Below are 27,832 nucleotides of genomic sequence, written 5' to 3' on the forward strand. Positions count from 1 at the left end.
GTTCCCAAAAGCGTTTGGCGATTGCCGTGTAGGCTGTTTGGCGCGCGTACAGTTAGATCCTGAAGCTTACATGCTGACCAGACCGGACACGTCGCGTGAGTGAGCGTCGCAAAATAAATGTTGAAATCCATGTTATTCAATTATTTCACCCACACTGCTCACGCGCGCCAACTAGCGTCTGCGTTACCAAGGGCTAAAATAGAAGTCGTTCCTATTTCTGACGCAGATCGTGCTGAAAGTCCTGCCTCTCCCATCTCCTCATTGGTTTATAGAAGCAGGTACCCACGTGCCATCCCCTCATTGGTTATACCCACATGGATGATTGAAAGACGAACTGTTTTGCCGGTAGTCGTGGTAACACTATGAAAGTTTAGATGCGATCACCATATAAGTTCAACGATAAAAAAGCCTGGAAGGAGGAGAGATGACTAGAAACGATTCGGTTGGCCGTTTTATGTGTGGGTTCATTTGTCAGAGTAGAGGACCTTGTGCAGTTCAGGTAAAATAACAACTCAATGTTTATATCCCAGGACAAATTAGCTAACAACAGCAAGTTAGCTAAATAGGACAAATTAGCTAGCAACAGCAAGTTAGCTAAATAGGACAAATTAGCTAGCAAGTGCAAGCTAACTAGCTAAATTGCCATACATGTTTAATGCTTTTCGACCTGTCCCCAAATTAATGTAATTGGTTCAGAGTTTGATTTGATATTTTAACCTGCGTGTCGTGATCGCGTTTGGTGTAGGGGGACAAAATAAATGTATGCACGATGGCGCACGCGCGCAGCCGGTTTCGGTTCTGTGTTAAATAGAACTCCTTTCTATTTCTGACGCAGATCGTGCTGAAAGTCCTGCCTCTCCCATCTCTTCATTGGTTTATAGAAGCAGGTACCCACATGCCATCTCCTCATTGGTTATACCCACGTGGGTAATTGAAAGATGAACTGTTTTGCCGATAGTCGTGGTAATACTATGAAAGTTTAGATGCCAATCACCAGATAAGTTCAAAGATGAAAAAGCCTGGAAGGAGGAGAGATGACTAGAAACGATTTGGTTGGCCGTTTTATGTGTGGATTAATTGGCGGAGTAGAGGAGCTTGTGCATTTCAGGTAAAATAGCAACTCAATGTTTATATCCCAGGACAAATTAGCTAGCAACAGCAAGCTAGCTAAATAGGACAAATTAGCTAGCAAGTGCAGGCTAACTAGCTAAATTGCCATACATGTTTAAGGCTTTTCGACCTGTTCCCAAATTAATGTCATTGGTTCAGAGTTTGTTTTGATAATTTAACCTGCATGTCATGATCGCGTTTGGTGTAGGGGGACAAAATAAATGTATGCACGATAGCGCCGTGTTACGCACTAACTCCAGATCGCCTAAAATAATGAAAGAAAAACCTCAATGTAGCCTATAGATATAAATCGCACAATAATTATATATGGATTTTAAAGTATTGTTTTGTCTTGATTCAACCCGCTGGCCCGCCACCCACCCACCCTTCATCCACACAATATTTAATGATCCTAAACACACCCGCCCAGCGGATATAAATGCGGGGACTGCGGGTTATAAGTCAACCCAAACATCACTATTCTGCTCGCTGGGGGCAGAAATCAGTGTGGTGCATCTTCTCCCTGAGGAACTGGCGCTAAATCTCCCTGAATACGGTGGAACAGAGACATTAAACTTTAACAAGGACCTCATTAACCAGGACAGAGCCAGGCTGATCGCTCACAGCACTGTTGGTTTAGAGAAGTGGCTCACACACACTGGGGAGGGGGCTAACACACACACACACACACACACACACACACACACACACACACACACACACACACACACACACACACACACACACACACACACACACACACACACACACACACACACACACACACACACACACACACACACACACACACACACACACACACACACACACACATCCAACATATAGAGCTAAACAGCTGCAGACTGGCTCCACTGTGGCCCTCTGGGACTGCTGGTGTCACCGTGGTGGGTAACCTAGCTTGCCAGGCTCATAACAGCATTCTAAGAAGGTAGTACCTGGCAAAGACACACGGCTGGGAACGGGAATATATGTAGGCTGAGCAGAGGATCCTTATGTGGATGGGATTGGCTCAATGTTAGCATAGTGGGAGTGCTTGAGACACACTTGATGTGCCATTATATCTTGGAGCACAATTGGAAAGCGATTAAATCCCATGAAAGCTATTCAAATGAGACAAATGTGCACCCCAGTGAGATGAAATAACTCCCGGGGTGACGCTTAGTTAAGCAGAGCTTCAGTAGTGTGCGTGTGGAGGTGATTGAGGAATCAGGAGGATTTGCACAACTCTACACATTACACATGCTGTATTACAGATATATTCACCTATTACAAACAACGTCCATGGTCAGCAGTGCATAACCTGGAGAACAGGGACTGTTGTCTGCAGCCAGAGGTGGGCTGGTGTGTGAGGAAGATCAATAAAGAGCGCAAGGGTGCACACAATGGAGGATCAGCTTGTCAAAACCCAACGTCAAAAGAAAAAGGACATGCCATTGATTCTGATCCTGCACTAACTGATTCTGTGCTAGCCTCTACAGTGAACCACCAGGGCCCCCCCCCCCCCCCCTCTACCCCCTCCACCCCATAATCATTGAGATGTGCTGATTTACCTTTTTTTCCCACGATCGATACACATCAGCAGCTTTTCCCCCCTGCGACGGACAGTAAACAGCCCGCGGGTGATGTATCACTGAGCAACACATTAGTATTAATATACGCTCAGTGTGTGGAGAACACATTGTCCCTACAGAAACAAAGCCTTATCACGCCATGTGTCAGCACAGGGAACCCGCTCCATTGTACTCTGCTTGTTTTACACGACGGCGCATCACCACTAGGCCGGCACAGAGCCGGGAGTGGGATTCTAGGAACAGACAGACAGACCGTATCGTCAGTCACTACTTCATAATGTGTGTTTATCATAGAGGGGAACACAGGAGTGTCTGTCGGGATCCAGGTGCCGGGGATGGTAATAAGCAGATAATGAATTCAGAGATTAGTGAATCCCACTTCACTCCTCTCCCAGCGAACGAGGAACAAACAGCTTGTTAAAGAAGGACGTGAGGGGAGACGGCGGGGGTAACAGTGTTTTAACGAAGGCGAGGCAGGAACACCTGTTCCGGCTGTAAGTGTAGGTTGAGACAAGAGGCTGCAGACAGGCCCGTCTCTGGGAACAGAGCGACTTGATAACAAGCGGCTTTGAGGAGGGCCTTTCGGGCGTCGTCTGTTCTCGACTTTCCTTAGAGGACGAGTTAGATCACACAGCTGGCTGCTAAACCTCTTCTTAAAGCCCATCAGCTCCTCTCAGCCACACATTTAGGGAGGAACCTGGAGTTCCAGTGTATAGACATGACTATAAAGGACAATGTGTACAAATTAAGAAGGAGAATGCTACGATGGAAAATAAGCACATTTCAGATGGTTAAAAAAAACACTTTTCAGTACATCCACTGTAACCATGGGAACCTAAACGTGTCTCCCCAAAAGGCCTGTCTGCGCTATGGGAGATGAGAGTTGACAATGTAAAGCTCCCTGACAGAGAGAGCAGAGATATGCCATGCTCGGAATAACAATAGGGAACCGTGTCTGTGAGCTTGATCTCATATCTCATTCACTATCACCGAGTCATTAAAAGAGGGCCTATCATATCAGAAGTCAGTTGCCAACGGAATACTTGTACACGTCAGTCACGCAAAATCTACAGTGACTGATCTGTGAATGTTGTTTTACTAGATCTCTCCCCCCCCCCTCCCCCAATATTGTCATCTTTGAAAAACCAAGGTGAGGCTAGCCAATGTTCACTCAAAAAATAAGAAATCCGTCACAGAAATTTCAGGTCTGCTAAACAAGCAAACGTGAACATTGTGAAAATTCTGTGCAACTTCTGGCTCGTTTACTGTGAACACTGTGTTTGTACCCGCTTTAAGTTACAGTTATAACAGTGGCCAAGTACGCCATCGTGGCTATTTGATCATAATGTACCATCAAAAACAACGGAGAAAATGCATCCCGTAACATTTTAACATGGAGATTGCTGTTCTATCATTCCGCCTACAGTAGCAGCCAATGTGTTGTGTTCGATGTAGGCCTACATTCCTTGAGACTTTTGACAAAAACATGTAGGGATTGACATTAACCTGTTGTTCCACTTGTCCTTCAGACAAGGAGGTGACTGAAAATATTGTGTTGTTTGATGCAAGAAACCACTTTACAAAATACAACTCATTATTATTCCCACACCATTATAACAGAGAATCAGACAAATTATGCTGCCCTCTGCCTATTGGCTACTTGGCTTATTCAAGCCTGTCTCAAAATACAACACTGCCCCTTTAAAAAAAGCTCTTTACCTTACTTGCTTTCAAAGATGTCTAGAAATGCACACGTTTTGTGCTCTTGTAGGAAGCAACCACTCCCCCATTGTTGACTAGAAAGTAGCTATAACTGGGATAATAACTCCCTAACTAGCAAAGAATATGAACAAATGTGAACAGGTGGCAACATGCAGCTCTCGCTTTGATCTCAAAACAAGCGCATCTACTCACGCTGTAAACACAGTCCAGCTCAGTATGGGCCTGAGTCATGCCTTTAAATGCAATAGAATCCTACTCCAATGTGCTCTGCCTACAAGAAAATCTCTTGCATAGTTCGTTTTGTTTCAGGGTGTTGCATTGAAAGTGGCGTTGCTTCGAGCACAATAGTGTTAACTAAAGGGGAAAACTAGAAATTTGAGTGAAGTTCAATCTGATGCTTCTCTGCACGGGCTGAAATGTCTTCTGCGAGGCAGTCCCGGTGGAGCTGCGCTGCCCGAGTGCAGCTTTGAGGGAACAACGAGGCCAACTCTACCGTATGGCTGTCTTGAAATGCACTTTCCTCTCTTCACTTCTCGCCTGATGACTGACCCTACCTGCTCCCTCTCCTCTCTGCGTTGTATTGTCGATGTCAGAGTTCGATACGGATCCCACTCTGCCCTGTTGCTGGAAGATGGATTGAACCACACACACAGAGCCAGCAGCTACATGGACCTCCTGACCTGTTGAGATGTGAGGGAGGTGTGGTAGCTAGAGGCAGGGAAGTGTGTTAAACCACAGATGATCCATTATGCATATATTGACCAGATACTCAAGAGGCTGCTCTAACAATGAAAATAAAATGTCTTCAAAAATGGAAGGCAGTCGGGAGGAGGCAGGTGGGACCATTCTAGCCAATTAGACGGCAGATACCCGTGTGAACAACAGGCACAACTTCAATCTTCAAAGTTGCCGGGATGTCACCTGTCCTACTTCTATCAGTACATTCGTAAAAACCTAAGCATTACACAACTTCTGTTCGATCAAATAACCCACAGGTAGCAAATAAGCTATTCATTTTTTATTTTTGCTAACCAAATACTACACTCTAATTGACCTCCATACAAAAACACCTTGTTTGGTGAGCGGGGGGGGGAAAAACGAAGAACAAAGAAAATGGCACCTGCAGGAGAAGACAGATTTTGGGCCGTTATTCCTCTCGCTTTGCCGCAATCCTCTCTGGTGAAACACATATCGGTGCTCCTATCACCATACAACGAGCCTCTCAGCATACAGTACTGAATCACTCGCAGGCAAATTTGCTGGGGCTGGCATGAATAAAGGTCACACACTGGTAGAATATTATACAAGCAACTCGCTGGAGTCCACAGTAAAGTAATAGACACTGCACATATCTGACATCTGTATTCAGGCAACGGGAGTCTTAGGCAGGGCAGAGAATACAGGAGAGCTGATTAGCTGGCAGGAGGAGGAGAGAATGCAGGAAGTTTGTGTTTGCTGGAGGCTAAATGTGTCGAGGCAAAGAGGCCTGTGTCAGTTTGAGTTCTTATGAGCGAGGGCGTGTTTATTGTGATACTGCCTGAGATAGCTTGAGGCTAAGAGGCAGATTGTGTTCGAGAGCCTTGGCTAACTGGAGTCGAGAGGAATAGGGGGAGTTAGTAGCAGGATACAGAATGAAACCTAATGTGGGAAAAGGGAGCGACTACACTATCATCACGACGTTGGTTGTAGTTACAGACAGACGCCTCAGCATCTGTACTCCAACCGACAGACCTTCTGTGTGTGTGTGTGCCTCCATGTGTACATGTGAGCATGCATGTGTGTGTGTGTGTATATGTGTTAACAGCTGAGCTGTAGAGCAGCATAGCAGCTCTCCCTGCAATGTGTACCAGTTGGAACTGCTGTCTGGTGAATCCAATCCCCCGTATCCTCTCTCTCAGCTGTGCCTATCTCAGCCTAATCAAATCCCCAGAGCACCAGGTGTGCCCAGGGCAGGTTAATCTAATGCCAGGTGTGCCCATCTCAGCTGAATTAGATCATGCTACATTAGGCGCAAGACAGATCCAGATATGTCATCTTCTCTCTGGGAGCGACACAGGGGGAGGGAGGGAGGGAACGAGAGCAAAAAAAGAGAGAGAGTGTGACAGAAAAAAGGGGTTGATTGTCAGTGTCAGGTCAATTTCATGAGCCACTTCACTTCCATTCCCTTGGAGAGGTTAGTGAGGTGAAAAGAATGGAGCATTCCAGCCATCGATCAGGTGGGGAGGGGAAGGAGAGAGAGCAGATCAACTACAGTGTAATGCTATGAGTGTGGCTGTGTGTGTGTGTGTGTGTGTGTGTGTGTGTGTGTGTGTGTGTGTGTGTGTGTGTGTGTGTGTGTGTGTGTGTGTGTGTGTGTGTGTGTGTGTGTGTGTGTGTGTGTGTGTGTGTGTGTGTGTGTGTGTGTGTGTGTGTGTGTGTGTGTGTGTGTGGCTGTGGCTGTGGCTGTGGCTGTGGCTGTGTCTGTGTCTGTGTCTGTGCGTGTACGTGCGCACGTCTTCATAGGGTTAATAACTCCGGCTCTGTGAGTTTGACAGATTTTCTCAGATTTGCTCTGTGATGTTCAACAGCTTCAACTTGGGGAACACGGCATCCATTTAGGGGGCGACGAAAAAGACCCAAGAGCTTCATGTTCTCTCTCGTTCTGACTTCCTCTTCCACCCACACGTCAATGTCACCCATCGCTCTCCTTTCACCATTGATGATACAGTATGTCTATCTCTGTTTTTACCTCCATGTCACTCAGTCTATTCTATAAATGGGACCTTTATAATTATGAGTCATCCTCACCCTCCACAATCTGAGGGCATCATGTGACAGCCATTCACCAGGAGAGTGGCTTTGCGTGCTAGGGTGGCATCCTCCCCACGGAGCAGACGGCTGTCTAACACACAGGGGGCTACAAGCAGCTGGTACACAAGATGGTAGAGGGGGTACCAGCCAAGAGGGAGGATCAACCAGTAAAAATACCAATGAATGTTACATTAAATGAGGGAGAAAATATGGAGGAAAAGACAGGCAGACAGAGAGAGACAAAGAGACAGACAGACAGACAGACAGACAGACAGACAGACAGACAGACAGACAGACAGACAGACAGACAGACAGACAGACAGACAGACAGACAGACAGACAGACAGACAGACAGACAGACAGACAGACAGACAGACAGACAGACAGACAGACAGACAGACAGACAGACAGACAGACAGACAGACAGACAGACAGACAGACAGACACAGAACTCAGGAAGAGGGCAAATGGTAACTTCCACTTGTGAAGGTTAGTGAGTTATTGTTGTTGTCCAGTAAGAGCCAGTGTTTAAGGGGTCATCAGGCTTACTCCGCCATCTTGATATCATTAATGGAGTCAAAAGAACACCTTAGACAAGTGTTTTACTAAAGTCTCACAAGAGAAACTCTTTCAACCTGCCAAAATCTCTGTATCTCATGAGCTTTCTTCAGGCTCTGTGCAGTTTCTTCAGACTACCACTATTACTCCTTGTCCACATACGCACGCATGCACGCACGAACTCACACACACACACACACACACACACACATAAACACACACCAATTATTATTTGACTCCACAAACAGATCCCCTGGGAAGAGAGCTGGGAAAAGGCCCAGGGAACGCCCTATCCCTCCGTCTACTCCCTCCATCTCTCCCCTCACTTAATGAGGACAGACAGACTGCTGTGAAGAAGGGATGAGGTCAGGGGAGGATGTGGGCAGGAAAAGGACAGAGAGAACAAAGATAGAGAGGATAAAAAGGAAGAGAGGTGCTCCTTGGGGTGATAATAGGCAGCTCTGTCACAGTAATGGCGAACGAAATGCCACACCAAGTTTCAGAGCTCGTTTCATTCTTCTTTTCCGTCGTTGAGTCTGACACATACACCTTAAACTGTCTTTAAAAATCGGTAGCGGAAAAGGACATCCATACCATGTGACCGTCTGGGGAATGGATCAGTGTGTTGATACAAGGCTGGCTAAAACGATTGACAGAGACTTGACATCGAATGGCTGTTCTGGACATTGTCCTGGGACCGTTATTCTAAGAGAAACTGTGGTCGATCTGAATCAGCACGGGGTCACATAACGACCCCGGCCAAAAACAGACCACCAGATCAACTGTGGACCGGTACCTGCGCTAATTAAGTTTAGCCAATCACGGGACATTAACACAATTGATCCCCTGCCTATGCAAGATTAGAATAATTTATCATTGATCGAGGATCAATTGCCCCACTCTATTTGGAATTGAACGCTGCCCGTTTTCAACATGTGTAATAGAACTGCCAGTGGCTGTGAGTCTTGAGGTCATTGTAGGATACAGTGTCCAATTCAATCACAAAGCCAGCCTGCCCCCTGGGATCCAGAGAGCCAATGAAAGGTGGATGTAGAAGTGAGAATCGATGAATGCACAGCAGTTTATTAAACTAGCATTTTACGCTCTGGTATGATATCGACGGACAAACGGGAGCACGGTATTAAGTTAGGCTGGCTGCTCATTCGACAGGAGCCCGGGAATTGGCAATGCAAAGCACTTTCCACAGAGAAATGTTTTTTTTTTAAAGACTCCATTTTATGCTATCAACTATTGGTTTGACTGAACAATAACTCGAAAATGGAGCCCAGGGAGACAAAACAAGCGAGGCAAACAACAGAACGTCAAATAAAAGACTGCTCGCTGTGCCAAAGGGTTCAGGGGCACGGGCAAGGTTGAAGAGAATAAAAGCAGCCTAGGACTACATTTGGAACGACAGTGGGAAAGGATGAGAGAAAGAGAAAAAGAGAGAGGGCAAGGTGCATTCCACTCTTTTGTTTCGCACGTCGTCCACTTGGCCATTTTGTGGTGAAGGACGTTTCATGGAGCTTTCTAGACAGGGGGGTTTTCTGTCGGCCTGGAGATTTTTGTCTCCACTGTCAGCACAGAGAGAATTACCTGCAGACGCAGCGCTGACCTGGACAGCGATAAAACACGGCGAGGACGGAGAGAATTACCTGCAGACGCAGCGCTGACCTGGACAGCGATAAAACACGGTGAGGACAGAGAGAATTACCTGCAGACGCAGCGCTGACCTGGACAGCGATAAAACACGGCGAGGACGGAGAGAATTACCTGCAGACGCAGCGCTGACCTAGACAGCGATAAAACACGGTGAGGACGGAGAGAATTACCTGCAGACGCAGCGCTGACCTGGACAGCGATAAAACACGGTGAGGACGGAGAGAATTACCTGCAGACGCAGCGCTGACCTGGACAGCGATAAAACACGGCGAGGACGGAGAGAATTACCTGCAGACGCAGCGCTGACCTGGACAGCGATAAAACACGGCGAGGACGGAGAGAATTACCTGCAGACGCAGCGCTGACCTGGACAGCGATAAAACACGGCGAGGACGGAGAGAATTACCTGCAGACGCAGCGCTGACCTGGCCAGCGATAAAACACGGCGAGGACGGAGAGAAAGGGGGAACATGGAAAGAAAAGAGAATGACATCTTTGTGGATATAATTATGGTAATGTCCAGCCATGTTATTTTGTGTGATTTGTTTTTGATGATGTATTTCTTTCTTTCCTTTTGTTTTTATCTAGAGACGGGTGTGGGAAATTAGCGTGAGCTAGAAACACTAGTGCAATGCGTCGGACGATTGTTTGTTCAATGTCTCTATGTGTTTGTACTTGTCCCTATCCAAATAAACTAGACAAAAAGGACAAAATCAGGCATAACGTGAAGAAAGAAGACTCAGGTGGCCTCGTGATTGGTTGATTGAATTTCCCCCTATTTCTCTAGCTGGCTGCAGTGAGTCAATAATGGCTCCTGCCACCCCTACTGCTGAGTCAACTGATATCGTGTGGATGTGTGTGAGTGTGTGAGTGTGTTGTCTCACAGTGTATCTTACGGACTCCGCAGAGTTTACCCTGTAGCTTACACTTACACAGCTCCTCAAAACCCAACTTCACGCCAGAAATCAAATACTTTGTGTTTTGTCGTAGTACCATTACGGAGGAGTTTTGGGTGTGTGCGCGGGTCACCCCACATGCCCCTTCAGAGTTCCCCCTGCCCCAGTAACACTCCTTTCGCCAGCCCTCCCTCCCTCCAAATTCTATCTCACCCTCCTCATCCTCCTAAACTTCATATCACATTGTGCTTAACCCCCCGGCTCATAATCCTTGTATCATATCCCATTAACCCCCCCCCCCCAAATAAAAATATCTGCTGAAGCTCCCATATAATCACACACACTACACACACACACACACACACACACCTGCTTATCCTCCACAAAGAGAATAAGAGGGAAGAGGAGATTCATTCTCACTCTTTTCTCTGATTCTCTGCCCTAATAAGTCTTTATCCCCAGTCTTTATCCCCAGTAGGAGGCAGGAGGAATCGATGCCGAGGGCTAAAGGAACCCAGCTGACATCAGAAACAAGTGAGAGGTCGCTCTTAATTAATACAGCTTGGCTACTGCTGGCGAGGTTTAACCCACCATGCCTGGCTCACTGGGAGAAAAACACAGGGAGAGAGAGAGAGAGAGAGGGGAGGGGGGAGATTATACACTATGAGCAGGCTGGGAAAAAAAAGAAATATTCTAATATGTTCTGACCACACAGTCCACCGAGAGGGATGTTCTCAGAACATCTCAACGTTTCCATCCCCCGGGGCTGGGAGTAGTGAGTGGGTGGAAGGCAGGATCATTCTCCCGCTCTTGAAAAGGAAGGAATAAGGACCCGACACTGTAAGCCAGTGCACGAGCGGTTCTCTAGAGAGGTGAGGTACTAGCAGCTATGACAAACAGTAGCATCCACACCCACAGTAAACACGATGTAGGAACACACCATCTCTCCCCCTCTGCACCGTGAGCTCCTCCAGTCCGGCACTATGGCACATCCAATACCTTCCTCTTCCCACCTCCGGCACAACCCATAATGCACTGCTCTGTCATCATCAAAAACCACTCTGAGGGATGAGGGCGAGAGAGAGAGAGAGAGGGGGAGAGGGGGAGAGAGGGACAAGGGGAGAGCACGCACAAAGTGCTAAACGAGCAATAAAGTTGACAGCAGAGAGAGGCCATTCATCGTGCCGCCAGAGAAGAGGCTCCAGAGTTAAAACGCTCGCTAGCACCGTATTTACACCATCTATCAGAGGACAACACACACAGTACATCGCTACAACCATAACACAGCACTATGTGGACAACAGTGGAGGCTGCGGAGGGGAGGACGGCTCATAATAATGTCTGGAACGGAGCAAATGGAATGGCATCAAACACACGAGAACCACATGTTTGATGTATTTGACACGATTCCACTCATTCTGGCAGGCAGGAGGGAGGGATCGTGTCACTGGCAGGGCTAGGACAGGAGGGACTGGAGCCCAGGCAGCAGGAGATGTCCCCCAGGTCCCCCCTCACCTGTCTGTGACCCCAACCAGACAGACACACACACCCAACCTAACCCAACCTCGGCTTCAACCTCTCCATGGCGCTACTGAGGAAGAGTCCTGACAGCAGACATACATGGACAGGCATATGTGCAAGGATGGATGCTGGCACAGATGCATGAATGCACACAGACACATAGTCTTGCTCTGATTGGGTGCCACCGAAAGTGAGCTCACAGAGACCACTCCTCTCTCTTTCTCACACACACACACAGAAGAGAGAGAGAGATATTTCCCCTGAAGCCAGCACTAGGGAACGACGACAGACACGACGCCCTGTCTGCTCACGTCTACTATCTGTCACAGATAACACGCACGCACGCACGCACGCACGCACGCACGCACGCACGCACGCACGCACGCACACACACACACACACACACACACACACACACACACACACACACACACACACACACACACACACATCCCTCAACACCATCCTCATAGACAGACCAGACACTCTGTCTGCAAGCGCGTCCTATCAGACAATGCCCCATAGCCAGCGAGCTCATACACACACACACACACACACACACACACACACACACACACACACACACACACACACACACACACACACACACACACACACACACACACACACACACACACACACACACACACACACACACACACACACACACACACACACACACACACACACACACACACACACACACACAATATATATACGCATTACACACACACGCTCATTACATACACACACTAACAGGGAGAAAATGGAGCCTTTATCTAGGTGGAGGATAAGAGGACTATTGACTAGGGAGATTGCTCAAGGCTGGCAGGCATGCACACTCCAGCCTATTACTGGACACAGTGTATAAAACCCCACATATCCTAAACCAACAAACACACACAATAAAAAATGACACACAACAACTTAATAATCCCATGCAAACCCATTTATGACCCGATAAAAGAGTATCATCTTCCCATCCTAATACTTCAGAGTGTTTTTGGACATGGAGTCTGGGCTGCATCGGGAGCTGATAACCATCTTTAACCCTTGCAGTGAAAGCACACACACACAGATAGCCATCTGACCCTTTCGGTGCCGTGAAAACACACCCTCAGGTCATTACCAGCAGAGGGGTGTGGGAAAGAGACACAAGTAGGGGCCAGGTTACAGACACTAACCCTGTGTTCTAAACGGCACGATATTCCCTGTGTAGTGCACTCCTTTTGACCAAGGCATTTGCTTGTATGCCAAGGCATCGTTACATCACTGTTTTGTACTTGTTAGTTTTGTGATCGTCCATAACTTGAAACCTGTCATAACATCATTTTGCAGCACACAACCACGTTTACATTTGACAATCTAGAGATTTTTTCTGTCAGAAGAAACCCACAGATGATACACTCTTAGAAAAAAATGGTTCCAAAAGTATTCTTCGGCTGTCCCCATAGGAGAACCCTTTTTGGTTCCAGGTAGAACCCCTTTTGCTTCCAGGTAGAACTCTTTTGGGTTCCATGTAGAACCGTCTGTGTAAAGGGTTCTACATGGAACTCAGAAGGGATCTACCTGGAACCAAAAAGGGTTCTACCTGGAACCAAAAAGGTTTCTCCTATAGGGACAGCCGAATAACCCTTGTAAGTTCTAGATAGCACCTTTTTTTCTATTAGTGTACGAGAGAAGGGAGATTCAATTTCAACCCAATAAAACGCTCCCTAGCACAAAAGTACAGTCAGTGAAATGTAGCCGTGTTCTTCATTTGGAACCAGTGATATTTGCTTTCCACTGCTGCGGGTGGTTTTTTCCATCTCTCTCTCCATCAAGACGGGATCCGTTTATCTCCCAACCACCAGACTTTTGAAGTGTCTAAGAGAGGATTTTAAAGTCAATTGAGTTCTTCCAAAAGTTTTTTTTGCCCTCAGCAAGCTGTACTACTTTCTAGAAGAAAACACAAGTCACTTAGCAGTCAGAGCCCTAAACACACACACACACACACACACACACACACACACACACACACACACACACACACACACACACACACACACACACACACACACACACACACACACACACACACACACACACACACACACACACACACACGGTCTGTTTGAATACACTCATTCTGTCTAAAGAGTTCCTGTTCTGAAGAGTTATACAGTAGCTCATATAAACTGAGCAAATACTAAATCTGGTGAAACAGTTTAATCCTGGGATCTGGCTTGTCTTTTCACTTGACTGTGTGATTTGCATTTCTATTTAAGCAAGGTAACAGATCTTAGCGCACACAAAGCATCCATTGAGACAATAAGCCAGCCTTAATAAATGCAGAGAGGTTTATTAAAGATGCTCAAATCTACTGCTGACCCCTTGAGATGTGGATTCTGCTGCTGCTGCAAAATGAACAGTTTGGCCTGACCAAGCCGAGAGAAGGTGGTGGTGGTGGTGGGGGGGCGGGGGGGGGGGGGGGGGCAGTTAGGAAAAAGGATAGCAATAACTGGAACAGAAAGGGATGGAGAAAAGAGAGAAAAAGAGAGGGAAGGGAGAGAGGGAGAGGTCACAGAGGGAGGTAGCGCTGGAAAGAGCTTTGATGCTCCGTTATCTTTTCACCCTTGCTGTGCTGCCCTAGCTTGTACTCTCCCCTCGACACAAGAGGCTCATAGTAACGGCCGGAACGGAGCAAATGGAATGGCGCCAAAACACCTGGAAACTATGAGTTTGATGTATTTGATATCATTCCACTGATTCCGCTACGGTCATTACCACCAGCCTGTTTACCCTATTATGGTGCCAGCAACCTCCTGTGCCCCTCAACACACACACACACACACTGCCTGCAACATACACACACATGCATACACACGTGCACCACCCCATTAACATACAGTAGTGGGGTAACTACGCAGATGTCTAAGGAACACTGCACCTCAGAATCTGTGCCACAGTCACTGTCAAACTATCAGCCCTTTTCTCTCCCCATTCAACTCAATGAATACCATCTGCCAAGCCAGGGACAGAAAACAGAACAGCCCACAGACCTTACAGAGAGACTGGCGCCTTGAGGGTGTGGGTTTATGTGTGTGTGTGTGTGTGTGTGTGTGTGTGTGTGTGTGTGTGTGTGTGTGTGTGTGTGTGTGTGTGTGTGTGTGTGTGTGTGTGTGTGTGTGTGTGTGTGTGTGTGTGTGTGTGTGTGTGTGTGTGTGTGTGTGTGTGTGTGTGTGTGTGTGTGTGTGTGTGTGTGCTTGTCCGTGTGTGTGTCTGAATTCGGACGTTTGCACACAGGGCTTAATCTCTGACGCAGTGTCTAATTTCTAACACAACCCAGAGCCTTTTGGTCAAGCCCTAGTCCAAATTGGAGCCAGGCCAGGTCGATGTCTGGGGGAGTGCAGGACCATGCTCCCTCCTCCCTCTTCACCCACACCCTCCACATACCCCCCACACAGCCCATCACAAGGCTGTTGGCATGACTGTCTCCACAAAAATAATCTATTCGCTCTCCTTATCTCTAGCAAACAGAAATGATCATCTACAGGATGTGGTACTGCTGAAGAAAAACAAAATACATATATTATTCATCGAAGCCCTTCAGGCAAATTGAGAGGAAAAAGAGCAGTTGCTGTCATCTAAGAGACAGTTATTCGATTTTAACTTAATGCGCCATAACCTTGCAGTCTGCCTGCAACGCTTTCTGGGGACTTTAAATCATTAGGTTGTAGAGTTTTTTTTGTGTAATTGCCTTGGTGAAGTGAGGAATTCTAACAAAGTGGTAGGCAGGCCCCAACTCCCAGGATCTCTGTAACAACACTCCTGTGAATAAACATCAAAGACAAACAGCTGCCAGCAAGAGACTGTGGGAGAGAGAGAACGAGGGAGGAAGGGTTTACACTATCTGTCTGTGTGTCTGTGTGTCTGTGTGTGTGTGTGTGTGTGTGTGTGTGTGTGTGTGTGTGTGTGTGTGTGTGTGTGTGTGTGTGTGTGTGTGTGTGTGTGTGTGTGTGTGTGTGTGTGTGTGTGTGTGTGTGTGTGTGTGTGTGTGTTGAATGCCTCTTAACTGTATCATCTTTTACTGGACTAAGTATAAACACAGAGGACGAGCGGAGCCACAGCGAGCTCATGGGAGGAAGACAATAGCCTGTACCTGACATCATCCACATACATACTTTTTATGTTACACACATTCTATTATGCTGTAAGTACATAGCTATATTAGAGAGAGAAATATAGAGAGAGAGAAATACAGAGAGAGAGAAATACAGAGAGAGATAAATATAGAGAGAGTGAAATAGAGAGAAATAGAGAGAGAGAAATACAGAGAGAGAGAGAGAGAAATATATATATATATAGAGATAGAAATAGAGAGCAACAGCGAGCAGGTCTGGTCATGCCTGGGGGTTTGGGGCTGTCTGGGGCAACATCCCTCAGCTAGACAAGGCCAGCCAGACTGGTGAGTAATGGTAAAGGGCAGGGTACTGAGGGCATACCTTCAGATATAAATGTCTAGACTTTAGAGATACAGTATAGTTAGTGTTTTCCCAACATCTCAATCTCCATGGGCTGGTATGACACGGATATCTAACCATCACAAGGACAAGGCCAATCACGCAACCAGTACCACAACAGGAAAACACACACACACACACACACAGTCAGCCACACACACATCCGCGTACAGATAGACATGCACACACACTTCCTCGGGGACAAATTGAGAGCCAAAGAGCCAAAGAGCAGCAGAGGAAATGTAATGAGGCCAGATTAGCATCGGAACAGTAGATGCTAATCAGAGGAAACGCGCCTCAACACATTCCCACGGCACATCAGCACTCACACACTGACAGCCATGCAGTCACTCACACACACACAAAACAGCAGGAGGGTAGGAGTCAAAGTTCGAGTAATCAACAAAAAAACATTACCTGTCAGTCCATCTCTATTCCCTGAGGTGTGCTGCTGACCGCATGGTGCCAGAGTCTTCAGCGCTGCTAATGAGCTTTGAACATCTCTGGCGCGAGAACTAAAAATACATTATTACAAAAGCGGCTCACATTTGGAAAATATTGGAAGCTGTCAAAGAAAGAAAAGAGCTGAGTGGAACGTTGCATGTGCCTCATGGGTGATCCTTGGACGTTCGGACCTCTGAATGTGGCTAACGGCTAAAGTTCCACTGACTCGTTTCCCAGTCAAACAGAGAATGAAACATTGGCATTAGCAGGGTGAAAGAGACAGAGACAGAGACAGACAGGTAATCATATCTCACCAGCGGGTGGACCAGCCCCAAATCCCAGCATTGTTGGCAGACAAAGACCGTGTTAAGCGTACGGATGAGGGAGGGAGGTGACCGCTGTACGGGTGTTGTGGGCCGTCAGATCTGTCTGGCTCACGTGGAGACCAGGAAGTCAATCTGGAGCCACAGAACCAGACTTGACTTCTTTCTCTCTTCCCCCCCCCCCCCCCCCCACTCTATTAAAGAGTTGTTTAGAGGCAGGGAGCCGGAGAAGGTCAGTGTGTGAGAGATCACAGGACAGAATTTACAGAGTGATGACACTCGTACAGAGGCTAATCTGTGTTGCTCTATAGGGGGATCACAGTGGGAGGGCTCTCTACATGGTCAATGGAGGCATGTTATCCATTGTCTCTATATGGTGACTCGCACAGCACGCCCTTGTTACAACACAATGTGTTCACAAACCGCTCAGCTTTACTGACTGAAAGTCAATAGCCAAAGTATCTCTGCTGATGAGACACATACACTCAAATCACTACCAGAAATCTACCCTCTCATAGACATACACACTCTCCCATCTTGCTGGCAGGCCGACATGTGTGACAAAACAGGATAGATGTGTCTAAAAATGGAGACCTTGAGAGATGTCAGGAGAGGTGTGATGTCACTGACTGCTTCTAAGTGCAGAGAGAGAGAGAGAGAGATTGAGAGAGAGGGGCTGAGTACATATTTTCCACAGGTTGTGTTTCTCTCAGCAGAGCGGCAGTGCAGAAAGGAGTGGCAGGTCTGGAAAAGCAGGTTTGAGCTCCACAACATAACAGATGATGAGGAAACTAACTCACATATGGTGTAAATGAGGCTACATCACCTCCCTCGACCTCCACAGACTCCACTAGGCCCTCATAAATACTAAGTCCAATGGAGAATTTAAGCACTTGTCCTCTTGGAAGGAAAAATCTGTATTAAACGCATCTAAATACTTCAATGAACAGAATGGCATGTCAAAACCTCCACCCTCTACTCACCACCAGCCAACACATAGCTTCCCCATTCTGCTGACATGTACGTTTAACGCGAACACATTGTGATTTCAGTGTGAACTTCATGTGAACTGCAGATAACACACCAGACTGTAGATCTGCTGTCACATTTTCTAACAGATGACAAGGGGGTAGGGGCACTATGAGTATGGCGCCGCCCTTGTGGTTGTGATGGAAGGTACAATTTGAGGCAGACACACACACACGCAGCATAACTCCCTGTTAAAATAAAGGTTAAACACACACACACACACACACACACACACACACACACACACACACACACACACACACACACACACACACACACACACACACACACACACACACACACACACACACACCTCTGTGTCAACAGGATAAATGATTCAAGTTCAGCCTGATCCTCTATAAATGCTTCGGAGCTCTCAGGAGATCCACTCTTCGAGTCGTTGAGCGAGAGAACACAGGGCGTAAGAATGAACCAGGCTCAGAGTACAACTGCTGTCCCTCTGGGCTGATATATGTGCTGAGAGTACCTAAGCCCTGATTCAGGAACAGTATTTTTCCTCTAGTATCCCCGTGGGGGTTGAGCTAGAACACAGATCCTGGATCAGCAGTTTGGGATTGGTCCATCCATCCAGATAAAAAGGCACGGACAGATAGAAGTGGAACAGATCATACCGGTATCATAGTAAACCTCCCCCTTCGGTGCCTGTTAAAAAAGGAGCCGATATGCCAACATAGTTCTCATTACTCCTGGTGACGACGTCCTTATAGAGCAGGAGAAACTCCTGTGACCGTCACACAGTGCAGGTGGCCTGGCGGTGAGAGCGTTGAGCCAGTAACCGAAAGGTCGCTGGTTCAAATACCTGAGCCGACAAAGTGACAAATCTGTCGATGAGCCCTTGAGCAAGGCACTTAACCCTCATTTGCTCCAGGGGCGCGGTACTACTATGGCTTACCATGTAAAACAACACATTTCACTGCACCTCTCCGGTGTATGTGACAATACAACGTTATATATATTTTTTAAGCACTGGAGGAAAATCACATAACATCACTGAATCTCCACCAACGATCCGCTGGAAACACTTCTCCGCACATCCACTGTCGGAGAGACTGGACAGGGAATCTGTTGAACTGTGGGAAAATGACAGTCGCTGGGAACTGGGTACTGTTCTGCCATCCATCAACAAAGGCATACTAGTGGTACAGGCCGGGCTCAAATGGAGAGAGTGTCAGGAAGAGAGAGAGAGAGAGAGGAGAGAAAGAGAGAAAAAGACAGAGAGAATGAGCGAGGTGAGAGTGCGGAGCGGTCCCTGTCAGCTCACTTTCGGGTGGCAACCAGACAGAGAAAGTGCTCCATCAGGTGGGCAGGCTCCCCAGACAACCCCCCCCCCCCCCCCCCGGCAGGGTCACCATCTCAGCCTGGCCAGGCCTCATCCATCAGCCCAGACAGCTGTCCCATTAGCACCGCCTCAGCCTCAGACACAGAGACGCACAGAGGACACATGGAGACGCGGCACACCTGGGGAGCACACAGGACACGCACACAGACACCGGGGGGGGGGGCTCTCACTCTTACTCACAGACTCACTAATCCACACACTCACAAACACTAAATGTTCCTTTCCCAACCCGAAAAAAAACCCACACCCATTTAAACTACGCAAATGTACTTCTTCTGCTTGTGCATTCACACTTAATTGAGCCGTGATGACGTTAGCCATTCACATGTCAAATGTTTTCCATTTTACAGTAGCACAATCCCTTTTCCCTTAAAATGACTTCTGAGTTAGTCTGCGCCCGCAGATGCACTGTACATTCCTCAGCTGACATGGGAAAAGCTAGTCGTGCTACACACAGGGAAACAGACGCGCTGCTGCATGGCTGCGCCGTCCCTGGCCTTGCAGTGCGTCTCGGTGTGGGCCGGCTGTGGCCTGCCACCGTGGAGGACTGAAGTTACTGAAATCAAAACAAATCAATGAAGCCCAGACTCGGAGGAGGCGAGTGGAGGAGGGGAGCCTTTCGCTCCAAATCACAGCATGAAAAATAAAAACCGCTGTGGAAGTGGTGGGGAAAAAAACAAGAGGCAACGCAGCTCTGCCTGCCAGTAGGCCTGACCACACAGTGGCAGACACGAGAGAGAGCTAGTGAGGAGGGGATGAGGGACAGAGATGGCGACAGAAAGAGAGGGTAGAGAAAGAGTGAGTGCAAGGAGTGAAATGCTGGAAGCATTGAGAGAAATGTCACGCACACAGAGAGAGGGAGCGACAAGTGGATATAGCAAGAGGGACACACACATGCGCAGAGAGAGAGAGAGAGAGAGAGAGAGACGTTTCCCATGGCAATAAAGCCCCTTAAATTGAATTGAATTAAATTGAAAGAGAGAGAGAGAGAGGGTCTGGCTCAGCCAGTCGAGGGCAGAGAAGGGAAAGACGGGGTCGTATGGCAGAGAGCTGGACGCTCTATCGGCTCAGCAGACAGACAGGCAGGCAGGTAGGCAGGCCACTACACTCTGTAATTTACAGACGTGGAATGCGGCAGCCAGCCCCTGGTGCTAATTACAGGCCCTCTCTTTCTCCTTCCCTCTCTCTCTCTCTCTCTCTCTCTTTCTGCTGTCAGAGCGGGGCTGGGCCCTGGCTGCCTGCTGGAGACTGAGCCAGAGCCAACCAACCAGAACCAGACTACTCCCACAATGCCCTGCTCTCTCCCAGCTCCAGTCCCCAGATGCAGCAGCAGCAGCAACAGTGAACAGCAAGTCAGCTATTCTCCACTGGAACTATACTGCACAAACACTGTCTGTCAGTCTACAGTATATCTCTGTATGTCCGTCCGTCTGTTCAATCTATAGTCTAAATCACTTTCACCACTCAAGTGGCTGGCAGTCTATTTTAATGTTGATCATATCTGTGCATGCATGTGAAAGGGTTGGTATGGTAGCTCATATTGGGGTTGAAGGGGTGTTGTATTCAAACAGATGTCTTCCATATCAGGAAGGGGAAGGGGGCACTTGATGGCAAAAACAATTATCCGCATCCATCTATCATCCTACTCTATGCATCCCCATCGTTCTCAACCTCCACCCATCTATCATCCTACTCAATGCATCCCCATCGTTCTCAACCTCCATCCATCGATCATCCTAACCTATATATCCCCATCTTTCTCAACCTCCATCCATCTCCCTCTGTTTGTCTCCAGGTGCTGGTTACTGCCACACATTCAGTAACCCCCCCCCGTATCTCTTTCGTATTGTCTGAGATACACAAAGATTGGAAAGCTGCCGCGGTCATCTCCCTCTTCAAAGGGGGAGACACTCTAGACCCAAACTGTTACAGACCTATATCTATCCTACCCTGCCTTTCTAAGGTCTTCGAAAGCCAAGTAAACAAACAGATCACCAACCATTTCGAATCCCACCATACCTTCTCCGCTATGCAATCTGGTTTCCGAGCTGGTCATGGGTGCACCTCAGCCACGCTCAAGGTCCGAAACGATATCATAACCGCCATCAATAAGAGACAATACTGTGCAGCTGTATTCATCGACCTGGCCAAGGCTTTCGACTCTGTCAATCACCACATTCTTATCGGCAGACTCAACAGCCTTGGTTTCTCAAATGACTGCCTCGCCTGGTTCACCAACTACTTCTCAGATAGAGGTCAGTGTGTCAAATCGGAGGGCCTGTTGTCCGGACCTCTGGGAGTCTCTATGGGGGTGCCACAGGGTTCAATTCTCGGGCCAACTCTTTTCTCTGTATACATCAATGATGTCGATCTTGCTGCTGGTGATTCTCTGATCCACCTCTACGCAGACGACACCATTCTGTATACTTATGGCCCTTCTTTGGACACTGTGTTAACTAACCTCCAGACGGGCTTCAATGACATACAACACTCCTTCCGTGGCCGCCAACTGCTCTTAAATACAAGTAAAACTAAATGCATGCTCTTCAACCGATCGCTGCCCGGACCTGCCCGCCCGTCCAGCATCACTACTCTGGACGGTTCTGACTTGAGAATATGTGGACAACTACAAATACCTAGGTGTATGGTTAGATTGTAAACTCTCCTTCCAGACTCACATTAAGCATCTCCAATCCAAAATTAAATCTAGAAATCGGCTTCCTATTTCGCAACAAAGCATCCTTCACTCATGCTGCCAAACATACCCTCGTAAATCTGACTATCCTACCGATCCTTGACTTCGGCGATGTCATTTACAAAACAGCCTCCAACACTACTCAGCAAATTGGATGCAGTCTATCACAGTGTTGTATGGCATTGAAGCTCAATTTTGTCAGCAAAGCCCCATATAGTACCCACCACTGCGACCTGTATGCTCTCGTTGGCTGGCCCTCGCTTCATATTCGTCGCCAAACCCACTGGCTGCAGTTCATCTATAAGTCTTTGCTAGGTAAAGCCCCGCATTATCTCAGCTCACTGGTCACCATAGCAACACCCACCCGTAGCACGCGCTCCAGCAGGTATATTTCACTGGTCACCCCCAAAGCCAATTCCTCCTTTGGCCGCCTCTCCTTCCAGTTCTCTGCTGCCAATGACTGGAACAAATTGCAAAAATTACTGAAGCTGGATACTCATATCTCCCTCTCTAACTTTAAGCACCAGCTGTCAGAGCAGCTCACAGATCACTGCACCTGTACATAGCTCATCTGTAAACAGCCCATCCAACTAGCTCATCCCCATACTGTTATTTATTTTTTTGCTCCTTTGCACCCCAGTATCTCTACTTGCACATTCATCTTCTGCACATCTATCACTCCAGTGTTTAATTGCTAAATTGTAATTATTCCGCCACTATGGCCTATTTATTGCCTTACCTCCCTTATCTTACCTCATTTGCACACACTGTACATAGATTTTTCTATTGTGTTATTGACTGTATGTTTGTTTATAACATGTGTAACTCTGTGTTGTTGTTTGTGTCACACTGCTTTGCTGTATCTTGGCCAGGTCGCAGTGGTAAATGAGAACTTGTTCTCAACTGGCCTACCTGGTTAAATAAAGGTGAAATAAAAAATGTCAATAAAATATAGTAGCTCTTGCACCGCCCTCATTGCACAGCACATTGTTCGGAATGATTTATGTGGTCCTTTACAGTACATGCTCTCTCTCTCTCACACACACATAGATATTTTCAAAACAACACAAAGAGGAACAGAAAAAGACAATACCTTTTTTCTTTCATACCCACACGCATGTCCACACAAACATATTACACAGATAATGTGGATAAAAAGCAGCCCAAAGCGCCCAGAAAACAGCACAGGCCGTGGTGACATTGACACAAAAGTCATTGTTTCTCTTGATGGAAACTGAGTACCCTTCTTCCCCCATAGCAACAGCAGCAGTCCGGCTCCACGTTGCCCTTTCTGACTCATTTCACAGTAAGACAGGAGCATATCGATCATACAGAACGCTACTAAACCCTACTTAGCCATCTCTGCCAGCATACACACCAACACAGACACACAGCATGACCACCTCTGCCAAAAGACCAGGGGGGGCAAACATGGACCGTTGGAGTGGGAGGACAGCACAGATGTGCCTCCTCTTTACTCCTGTAATCTCCCAGAACCCAATCCAGGCTGTGTGTGTGTGTGTGTGTGTGTGTGTGTGTGTGTGTGTGTGTGTGTGTGTGTGTGTGTGTGTGTGTGTGTGTGTGTGTGTGTGTGTGTGTGTGTGTGTGTGTGTGTGTGTGTGTGTGTGTGTGTGTGTGTGTGTGTGTGTGTGTGTGTGTGTTCAGAGCCCACACTGTCTGAGTTTATTTGCATGTTTGACTGTCTGTAATAACAGCAGACAGTCGGAAACAAAGTGATGAAATTTCACTGTAAAGTACCGTAGACATCAACGTAAAATACCCCTCTGAACCACTGACCCTGGACCTGCCATACTCTAATATACACACACCCAGCTCTGTTATTAAACACCAATGAGTGGTCCATGATGGTAGCACTGGCAGAGAGAGACAGAAAGAGAGAGGGAGGTGAGTCAGAGAGATCATATCACGAACACGGACCTGTCATAGTCGTTGAGAACCCTGAGTGAAAGAGTGAATGTAGGCAGGTCCACAGTCATAGATGTATCCTAAGAAGATTCATGACTGCCGTACTCGTGCCGTACTCACACTGTTCAGTATTGCAGGGAGGAGATATTGGTGGGGATGTGGGTGAGGCTATAGGCTAACGTAGTGTTATATCCACTGGCCTGCCTATCATCCCTCCTCGTATTTTTTTTAGAGCGGGACAAAGTATTGACGCCCACTTTTTATTTTATTTATTTATTTTACCGTTATTTTACCAGGTAAGTTGACTGAGAACACGTTCTCATTTGCAGCAACGACCTGGGGAATAGTTACAGGGGAGAGGAGGGGGATGAATGAGCCAATTGTAAACTGGGGATTATTAGGTGACCGTGATGGTTGAGGGCCAGATTGGGAATTTAGCCAGGACACCGGGGTTAACACCCCTACTCTTACGATAAGTGCCATGGGATCTTTAATGACCTCAGAGAGTCAGGACACCCGTTTAACGTCCCATCCGAAAGACGGCACCCTACACAGAGCAGTGTCCCCAATCACTGCCCTGGGGCATTGGGATCTTTGTTTAGACCAGAGGAAAGAGTGCCTCCTACTGGCCCTCCAACACCACTTCCAGCAGCACCTGGTCTCCCATCCAGGGACTGACCAGGACCAACCCTGCTTAGCTTCAGAAGCAAGCCAGCAGTGGTATGCAGGGTGGTATGCTGCTGGCGAAGACACCCACTTGAAGACATCGCCGGTTGGCATGCAATTTGTGCCAGGCAGCCAAGGCCTGGAATTGTCTAGAATGATCCAGTGTGCGGCAGCCGGGAGAGAAAGTGCTCTTTGTCTCTGCGGCAGCGCTGCTCCAGGTGAATTGCCTTGATTTCTCTCCTCATTGTCGATCTTCTCTAAATTGAACTATTATTTAGTGTGGCTCCAATAGAGCTGGGGTCACACAGGGTTAGCGTTGGAAAAAACAGTATGTCTCTATACCTGACAGCGGAGCCACGCACACATGCGCACACGCGCACACAAACAAATCGTAAGCAGTACAGTAGGATATACAAAAATGGTAATATAATCATATCTCTGCATCATTCATAACACATCAATAATCACTCTCCCAGCGGGTGTTCAGCTATGATGCAAACAAACCCCGACAGCGGGTCGTGTGTGTTACAACAAACAGCTGTGTGTGCACAGAGACAAGGCACGATCCCTGGAACCTCGCGCAGGACGCAAGGCAACTCTGCAAGGCCATTTGACAAGCCCATGTCTGACATGTTGCCTCTCATCTCCACAGCTTCTCATAGAAATCTACTGCATGATTGATTTCTATTTTCCTATAACATACATGGCCATTGTTCATTAGCGCCACACGCAGTCGCAATACAATGTTTACACCCACTAAGCCTATAGAATAATCGAAAGAGAATAATGTGATTTCCCGGCTACAGGTTATTAATGCGTTTTCATACTGTCATCTATATCTCAAAGCGGTTTACCAAAGATTACTACCGCAGAAAACATTCGCTGTGGACCTCACTCGTGCCAGAGATTTAGCATTCTGTTGAACAGACTTATCAAGCTAATTAATGATCCGCTCTGGATGACTTGTTTGTGACCAGCGAGATAAGAGGAGACACGGTTTCATTAGCCGGGTGAAATATGCTCGTTGATCTGCAAGAGAAAAATACAACTAAAGGTACTATTTCAATTTAATTAGGCTAATTGTCTTGGGATTTACAAGGTGCCGGGCAATTCCACATTGAGTTGTTATTACACCTTTAGTGGAATTTGCTAAATGTCCCCAATCTAGATAAGCCTACTTTAAGTATTTTTTTTCTCCAATTAAACAAAAATGTTATAACAGGCCTCAACATTTTGTTAATTTCACATGTAGGCTACATTAATTAAATCTGAATTATTTAGATCTGTTATACATGAATTTCATTGATGCAATACCCCTCATTATTTCACATAAATATACACCTATAATGTGTGTAAAATATTCATGTTAGATATCTCTTTCTCTCTATTTCTATCTCTCCGCACACGCACGCGTTTTTTTTTTTTACATTGCTTACTGCCAATCGCCCACTCTCAATCAATAGGTCTTATCCGATGTAGAGAATAAAAACTATCAGCCCAAAGCCATACCCGTCAACTATTTATGCTATAAATGTATATAGCCAATAGTTAAAAATATCAATATAATATTGAATAGGCTAAGAGGAAAAATTAAGTTAGTCTTATTACATGTAGACTAGGCTAAAGTATTTTGGGTTTATGCAGTCTACAATTGGCGATTGGAGATGCATAATGGTTAAAAAAAAAATACTACAAATACATTTACAATAACAAGCATACTTTTCCAAAATAAATCCCTCCATATGCATAATTAAACAAGCTGACATAGGCTATACTTTCTAGTTGCAGTAGGCTTTTAAACAAAATAGCATTATAGAATCATCTAATAACATCCATGTTGCAAGCAATGCAACTTAGTAAAAGCAACACCTCAAACAATTGCTCAATATACACATAATGTACACCATGTTATACACACAATGTACACCATGTTAATCGATTTAACGCTCCAAAACATTTACCTGGATGACGAAGTCCTGAAGGGGCGCGGCGGTCCGTGCTGAGCAGCTCCGCTTGTGACCTTCAGGCAGGATGGGTAGAAGCCACAACTATCGAACTGAATTGGTAATAAATGCAACCTACGCCACCTGACAATAATTCCATGAATCGACGGAGAATAGGCTACCTTCTGGCTGTGTGGTTTTATTTGTGACGAACGCGCCGAGGTGTTTCGCTCTTCGCGGAGAACTAGCGGCGATCTCTTCTGTCCAGTCCGGCTGGCGCTGCTCAGAGCTGTACCAATGACTGTATAGGGCTGTACGGAGCGGATCAGAGCTGTACCAATGACTGTATAGGGCTGCACGGAGCGGATCAGAGCTGCAAACAAAATAGACACAATTTCAGCCAGCCACGTTTCAGTAGCCACCCTTTTACCGTAAAACTCCAAGTGCTGTGCACATATAATTTATTCATACTTTCCAATTGGGTACTCATTCACAGTGAGCGCAGCGTTTTACCATATTTGATAAATTTTTCGTGAAAATGCAAAGATTTTAAGCATCTTAAAATATTTAACATGTAGCCTACTCTGCGTGGTTCGATATAGTTCTACCAAGTTCGTGTTGTGTGCTGTGTGCTCTGTGCAAATTTAGTACAACAAATATATCACATAGTTTACAGGATATTAAGTCGGAATATCACCTGTCACGAAGTGGTGAGATAAACCCGAATATAAAAAATGAAGTATTTGCACGGAACAATGATATGACCACCAGTCCTCTACTTAATTTTTTTTTACTAAGCAAGTCAGTTAAGAACAAATTCTTATTTTCAAGACGGCCTAGGAACAGTGGGTTAACTGCCTTGTTCAGGAGCAGAACGACAGATGTTTACCTTGTCAGCTCGGCGATTCGATCTTGCAACCTTTCGGTGACTGGTCCAATGCTCTAACCATTAGGCTACCTGCCTTTGTATTTCGAAGGCTGACTGTTTCACCATCTATCACACGTCGTATCCTTACTCAAATATCATCACCGAAGACAATGTGGGTGTGACCGCCGCTAGTGTGTAATTGTGACCGGCAGCCTTTAACTCCCA

General features: G+C 46.8%; 1 protein-coding gene across 2 annotated transcripts in view; it reads right to left on the reverse strand.

The window, feature by feature from the left end:
• Positions 1-27,129, reverse strand: part of LOC139576229 (docking protein 4-like) — a 54,138-nt gene extending 27,009 nt beyond the window's left edge. The window contains exon 1 of one of the 2 annotated variants that reach the window (XM_071402044.1): positions 26,758-27,129. The gene's annotated coding sequence lies outside the window, so the exon portion shown is untranslated. Of the gene's footprint in view, positions 1-16,770; positions 17,031-26,757 lie in introns of those variants that run through there. The other variant, XM_071402045.1, reaches the window with a different exon arrangement.
• Between the last annotated feature and the right edge of the window lie 703 nt (positions 27,130-27,832).

Source organism: Salvelinus alpinus, chromosome 5 (genome assembly GCF_045679555.1).
Source record: "Salvelinus alpinus chromosome 5, SLU_Salpinus.1, whole genome shotgun sequence".
NCBI lineage: Eukaryota > Metazoa > Chordata > Actinopteri > Salmoniformes > Salmonidae > Salvelinus > Salvelinus alpinus.